The following is a 7,117-nucleotide window of genomic DNA, read 5'->3' as shown; positions in this document are numbered from 1 at the left end:
TTTAAGCCAACAAAAGAACAGGCCTACATGGGTTGAATAGTAGGAAACATAAGCCGCCAAAAGAACTGGCCCTACATGGGTTGAATAGCAGGAAACACTATCCATGCGTTTGGTTCTCGACTTTTGCTCTGTCTACAAATTACATTGCTTCCCGAATACGTTTCAGCTGGGTCGGATTCGATCCCGCTGTAATCTGATACACCGCTTTGCAAAGCCCAAAACTGGACGCATTGAGTGGGAAGTGAAAACGCTCCTCTCGGTCTATTTGTCCGACTCCCCTTTTCCAAGCCCCCCTTCCCTTGCTACCATGACCTCCCGTGCCGCCACGGGCGGCAGCTCCGGCGACCATACACCGCGAGCACCTTGCCTCGTCCCTCTCCCACTGCCTTGTGGTGGCCGGATCGACCGTGTTCTTTTGGTGTTCACTTATATATGGCTTAATCCTACGATCTAGGTTTGTATGTCTTTGAATAGAGAAAGCATCCCATTGCTGAACCAAAAAGAACGAATATTCACTCAACCCTCCACATATATAATACAAATCGGACAAAATCTTTGAATTGAGAAAGCATCCCATTGCTGAACCAAAAAGAACGGATATTCACTCAACCCTCCACATATATAATACAAATCGGACCAAATGCGTCGTATGTTTTCGGTTGTTTCCCATAAAATGCTTTTGTTTTCGGTCGTTAGCTTGACCGCGTTGATTTTAATACTTTTCGGCTCAACTGTGCCCACAAGACATAGTGTTACACCTTCAATGTGATAGCATAGACTTTTCTCCTTTTCTTTTTGGACAAATGAACTACTCCCTCTCTTCGTTAATATAAGATATGGTCAGTCTAAAACATTCTATATGGATGAACAAAGGGTGCGTAAATTGACAAGGGGCATATCAATCCACACCTTGATAGTCCTATAAGGCATCTCTAACGTTGACCTGCAAACTGGACACGTATCCGTTCGTGGACAGGAGGACTAGTTCATGGACACATGACCAATTCATGGTAGGCGGCCATCTAACACTATCCACATACATTTCAAGCCGGGCTTCAACTAACTAGATGAAATTCAAACACAATGAAATTTATCAAAGTTTGAATAGAAAATAGCACAAGTCATCCATACTTAGTATGCAAATAAATCTAGTATAACATTAGTTCAAATCCAACAAGATTAAGCGGATGTTCAACAAGTTTTTCATGAACGGATCAAATTGTCCCACACATACTGCCCCTTGAGCTTCATCCAACAGTGTATTTGCGTAAATGGTCCGTCCTCTACCTTGTGGTACAACACGACAACTCGTATAGGCTACACAAGGTGTAAAGAAGCATTGAGTGAGTGAATGAATCAATCAACAATTTGAGCAAGAAGAAGCAAAACGTACGATCTTCATGGTTGCCGCATGAATGGGACACATTGCCTCTAGCCAATTAACTACTTTACAGAACTTGGCGACAGTGGTCTGGATGGTGTACTACCGATACGCTAACGACTTCACATCGCGTTCATGGATGGTGTGCATGTCGTAGGGTGCAATGTGCTTTCGTGCGTGAAATGAACCATGCACGCACTGCGAGAAGAGCCCCCCTTTGCTCCTGCCTACGAAATCCGTGGATACAGCCAACCACAGATCACACAACTCATCCTCCATGCTCGAGTACCCTGCCATCCTTCGTACTCGAAAAAACCAACATGAAGTTCGAAAATAAGCTTAATGGCATTTGATTGAACACCTGCCGGGTGTGGTGACAGACATGATGTTGTCGACAGGGGAGGGGGATAGAGGGTACCTGGTTGCGGACGGATTCTGGGTGGACGACGCCGTAGTATAAGGTGAGCGGGCGCATGGGTGGTGATTGCGGACGTCCGGCAATGCCTGTGTGACGGCCGGAGAGGTATAACGGTGGCGTGGAGGAGAAGGGCGCCGATGCAAAGCAAGCTGAAGCATGGGCAGAGTGGAAGAGAGAGTGGGCGGGGGTGTCAGAGCCCTACGTGGCTTGTGTCCGGACTCTCACAAAGCCCCCCAGTTTGCTTCCAATTTATGGTAAAAAGCACATCCATACCGATACATGACTGCATTGGATGACAAAACACGTCTGGGCCGCGCAATCCGGATGGATCTAGACAAGGGTCCGTTTTGGAGATGCCCTAAGGGTCTAACTAAGATAATTGGTGTGTTATCATCTTCTGGCATATTAACTACAACAAAGATCAAGAACTATAGTACAATCATTGATCTTCACCACAATATTTTTCTTAATACCTGCCCGAAGCTTGCTTAAAAGTTGAATCAACTAAATTTAACCTCAATTCTGACCATTTTTACGGATTCGACTGGACTTGGTTCTGGTTTTCCCGCAAACATTGCTAGGATGAGAGTTTGCATTCATCATTCTTTGTTACCAGGGTCTCGACCTGACGAGTTCTTTCTTGTAGAGCCTGCATATCATTACTAGTCATCTGACCGAGGCAAACAACATGCATTTTAAGCAGTTTGGTAAAGGAGTTATTTTTCTTAGTTTTGAGCAACAATGAAAGAATTAGAGTTTCCTCTAAGGTATGATGATTACCAATGCTATTACCATTGTTGTTCTATATTTATTTGGAGCACATGCAGGGTTGGTGTAGGGATTATGATTATTGCTTTCATATGAGTTTTGATTTCTCCAACCAGAATTATAATTTTCACGAGCTACAAAGTTTACATCATTAGTAGCAGATTTTGTAATGTCACTAATAAGGATATTATCTTTCCGTTTTATGATACCTAAGAGCTTATAAATTGTAGCATTAGGCTCTTTATTATTTTCTTCATTAACATATTTTACCTTGTGTGTTGAAGACCTCTCCACATGTCAATGGGCATGGTTTTCTTGCATGTCATTAAACAACTTCTTTGCTTCTTGGGCACAAAGGCCCATGAAGGCACCACATGTGGCAGTTTCTAACATATTCTTTGACAAAGGATTTAGAGCATTATAAATCACATGGATAATAAGCCATTCCTCCATGCCGTGGTTTGGACAATTTCTTACGCCTTTTTCACCCTTTCCCACGAAAGTTCTAGTTTCTCGCAATATTCCTGCCTAAAACATGTTAGTGCAGAGCTACATTGTTTTAGCTCGAGGAAAATATTTAGTTCTAAAAAAATTGCAACAACCTTCCCACGTATTGATGGCGCCTTTAGATAATGCATTCTTTTTCTCTATCGCTAAGCTAAACCAAAAACAGTCTCAACTTGATCGCATTAGGCTTGACATCCTTCACATGCATCATATCACACATCTCACTGGAAGTGTGGAGATGCATTCCAGTGCCTTCAGTGACCAATCATTCAAATTGGTTTTGTTGAACCACGTTTGCTAGCATCATTTCTATCCCATATTTCTCAGTCTCGACATCGGGTGTTAAACACGTATCTTGTGATTAGTTGCATCAGTTAGTGCTGTCTAGCATTATAGGTTAGTGCTAAAATGCAGAAGGTTTAGGGACCTTAATATTAATTGTCCACCATATACTGAGGTGTAACTGAACCTGTACGTGGTGTATATAAACAGATCAACACTAATGTGTATTATCACTGCAATTCAATTTGCCTCACTTGGTATCAGAACAAAAAGATCCAACCCCCACCACAGCTATGGCTGGCACCAATTCTGTTCCCTTAGCCGGCACCACTAGAGTCCCCTTCTCCCTCAATGCCGGCAGCATCGCCACTGGCTCTAGCTCTTCAGCCCCAATATTTGTCACGTCTCTCGACAATCTCATCACAATCTGCCTCACGTGGGATAACTTCCTGCTATGGAAGACCCATGCTATTCCCGCCCTTGGCACAAATGGTATGTATGGCTATGTCACCAACACGGTGGAAGAACCACCACACACCATCACAGAAGGAACGAGAGATGCAGCCATCGAGGCGGCCAATCCAAATTTCCTTCGATGGTACCAGCAAAACCAGCTCGTGACGATCCCTCTCCTAGGATCCATGACTGACGACATCCTCGGTCAGATGATGCAGCTGATGACCTCTGTTGCTGTTTGGACTACTCTCCATGACATGTTTGCATCAGAAAACTGAGTCCGCGTCATGCAACTAAGGTACCATCTATCTAAACTAAAGAAGAAGGACCTCTCTGCGCCGGAGTACTATCGCAAGACGAAGGGGTCCGCTGATGCGATGGTATCCATCGGCAAGCCCCTATCTGACGATGAGGTGCTTGCGTACATGCTTGTTGGGCCGGGCTTCGAGTTTGAGCCTCTAGTCGCGTTGATATCACAACTGTAGGATCAAAAGTATGTCTAGAGGGGTGGTGATTAGACTACTTGACCAAATAAAAATCTAGCCTTTTCCCAATTTTAAGTCTTGGCAGATTTTAGCAACTTAGCACAAGTCAAGCAAACAACCTACACATGAAAATCTAAGAGTATAGCAGCGGAATGTAAATCATTGCATATGAAGGTAAAGGGGAGGAGTTTAGAGGGAGCAAAGGCAATGTAGACACGGAGATTTTTGGCGTGGTTCCGATAGGTGGTGCTAACGTACATCCACATTGATGAAGACTTCAACCCACGAAGGGTAACGCTAGCGCGAGTCCACGGAGGGCTCCACCCACGAAGGGTCCACGAAGAAGCAACCTTGTCTATCCCACCATGGCCATCGCCCACAAAGGACTTGCCTCACTTGGTAGATTTTCACGAAGTAGGCGATCTCCTTGCCCTTAGAAACTCCTTGGTTCAACTCCACAATCTTGACGGAGGCTCCCAAGTGACACCTAACCAATCCAGGAGACACCACTCTTCAAAAGGTAATAGATGGTGTGTTGGTGATGAACTCCTTGCTCTTGTGCTTCAAATGATAGTCTCCCCATTACTCAACTTTCTCTCACAGATTTGGATTTGGTGGAAAGATGATTTGAGTGGAAAGCAACTTGGGGAAAGGCTAGAGATCAAGATTCTTTTGGTTGGATTGGAATATCTTGGTCTAAACACATGAGTAGGTGGTTCTCTCTGAGAAAATGAATGGTAGAAGTGTAGGCACGTTCTGATGGCTCTCTCCATGAATGGAGGATGGGTGGAGGGGTATATATAGCCTTCACACAAAATCTAACCGTTACACACAATTTACCAAACTCGATGAGACCGAATACTCAAACTCGGTCAGACCGATTTAGTTCAAAATGTGAATGTTAGGCTTTTCGGTGTGACCGACATGTCAACTCAGTGGGACCGATTTCATTAGGGTTAGGGCATAACGTGTAACACCCTCGATGCGACTATAGCTCCCACGTGTCGACGCACGACTTAGAGACATAATCGCATTGAAGGCATATGTCGCAAGTTAGACAATCTTCACAACATCCCATGTAATATATAGATAATAAAAGGGGAGATAACATAGTTGGCTTACACTCGCCACGTCAATCAAGTACATAAATAACATTACATCATCCAAACACTCATGGCCTGACTACGACGTCAAAATAAAAGATAACCCAACATGCGACACGGTCTCGATCACCCCCAACTGGGCTCCACTACTGATCATCAGGAAAGGAAACATAGTATCATTGAGAGTCCTCGTCGAACTCCCACTTGAGCTCGAGCGCGTCACCTGGAGCGGAATCATCAGGCCCTGCATCTGGTATAATAGTAATCTATGAGCCACAGGGACTCAGCAATCTCGCACCCTCGCGATCAAGACTATTTAAGCTTATAGGTAAGGCAAGGTAAAAATACATGTGGAGCTACAGCAAGCGACTAGCAAATATGGTGGCTATCCTGTTCGCAAAAGAGAGCGAGAAGAGGAGGCAAAGCGCGAGCGAGAAACTAGAGAGCTACCTGCGCAAACATTACTCCAACACCGTGTCCACTTCCCGGACTCCGCCGAGAAGAGGCCATCACGGTAACTCACACGGTGGATGATGGGGTTATGTACCTAGGGTAGGGTCACAGACCTGTCCCAAGTAACTTACCCTAGGACATCCCTAGAAGAGGTCGCCTTCCAGTCGACCAACGAGGACTCACTCGACCAACGAGGACACACTCGACTGGCCTGAAGGACTCGACCACGAAGACTCACTCGACCACCAGGAGGTCAAGAGGCACTCTGCACCGCAACGGTCTGTAATTAAGTAGACTTTATGATAGTAAAGGCACTTTATGTGGGGCGTTATCAGTAACGCCCCAGACTTAACTCATCTTAAACCTTCTCCTACGTGGGCTGGCTGGGGTCCTGGCGCACTCTATATAAGCCACCCCCCTCCACAGGCAGAAGGGTTCGGCACCTTGTAATCCATACATTCATAATCCACTCGACCGCCTCTGGGCTCCGAGACGTAGGGCTGTTACTTCCTCCGAGAAGGGCCTGAACTCGTACATCCTTTGTGCTTACAACCTCTCCATAGCTAGGACCTTGCCTCTCCATACCTACCCCCCACTCTACTGTCAGGCTTAGAACCACGACAGTTGGCGCCCACCGTGGGGCAGGTGTTTTAGCGATTTTGTGGAGAAGTTGCGATTCTTCCGAGTATTTTCATCATGGTGTCTGCTGGAGTTTTGATCGAGGGTCAAGAGATCCGTCTCGGCACTCTCACCTTCATCGCCGACGACTCCGCATGGCTCCAAGAGGCTCCACTCGACGTAGATGCGCTCCCCGTCCGCGGTGCGACGCATTTTCGCGCATGTGTCCGCGGCGTTCTGCTGCGGCAACCATCGACCCAGTATCGGTCGGTTCCTCCGTCTTCCACCCTCCCGGTCTCCCGCCAGCGCAAGCGCTCAGGCCGGTCGAGGCTTCAGCGATGGGTGAGTCACGCGGTGGCTCGCCAGTCGGCCACTACACAAGTTGCGGCAATCGAGCCCAACGAATCTCTCTACGGCTTGTTCGATCAGTCGACTGGCTCCGGAGAGACTGCATCCGAGTGCGGAAGCAGTGATCCAGCGGCGGAAATCTTGATGGTCGACGGGCCCCATAGCCCTCCTGGCTTCGCCCGCGGTGGTGGAGCAGGTGACGGCGGCGACCCTGCTCGAGGTTACGAAGAGTACCAGCCCGAGCCACTCGACTCTCTGCAAAGAGAAGAGCTTCGCCGCAGGAACGAGGATCCCCTGC

The sequence above is a fragment of the Triticum aestivum genome, chromosome 3A (genome assembly GCF_018294505.1).
Source record: "Triticum aestivum cultivar Chinese Spring chromosome 3A, IWGSC CS RefSeq v2.1, whole genome shotgun sequence".
NCBI classification, from domain to species: Eukaryota; Viridiplantae; Streptophyta; class Magnoliopsida; order Poales; family Poaceae; genus Triticum; species Triticum aestivum.
The sequence above is the reverse complement of the archived record's forward strand: the minus strand, read 5'-3'. Positions refer to the sequence as shown.